This window comes from Limulus polyphemus, unplaced genomic scaffold, assembly GCF_000517525.1.
Source record: "Limulus polyphemus unplaced genomic scaffold, Limulus_polyphemus-2.1.2 Scaffold52810, whole genome shotgun sequence".
NCBI lineage: Eukaryota > Metazoa > Arthropoda > Merostomata > Xiphosura > Limulidae > Limulus > Limulus polyphemus.
The window spans coordinates 1-345 of NW_013718420.1; the positions used below are offsets into that span (position 1 = coordinate 1).

The window sequence follows — 345 nt, forward strand, 5'->3', positions numbered from 1 at the left end:
ATCCCATGTGGTCTAGTGGTTAGGGATACCTGGCTCTCACCCAGGAGGCCCGGGTTCGATTTCCGGCATGGGAACGTATTTCAGTTTAAACCAACTGACTTCTTTCGTACATGTTTATGGAACGTATATAGTTTTATAAGAGTGTTATTTAATTTTTTTCTGACGAAGTAAGGTTTCATGTATGGCATGAAATCGAATAATTACGGGTCTAATGCCGCTCAATTAATTAATTCTACGGGGATCAGAAATAATTATTTGAATTTTGAGACATTTGGTTGTCTATAGAATTCTTTTCAAATATTGCTTTACTTTTAACCAAATCTTCAAAGAAAACGTATCAAGATC

The 345-nt window shown here is 35.7% G+C and overlaps 1 non-coding gene across 1 annotated transcript; it reads left to right on the forward strand.

Moving 5' to 3' along the window:
- Position 1: 1 nt before the first annotated feature.
- Trnae-cuc lies at positions 2-74 on the forward strand. The gene has a single exon. It is a non-coding gene; the product is annotated as a tRNA-Glu (tRNA).
- Positions 75-345: the final 271 nt, after the last annotated feature.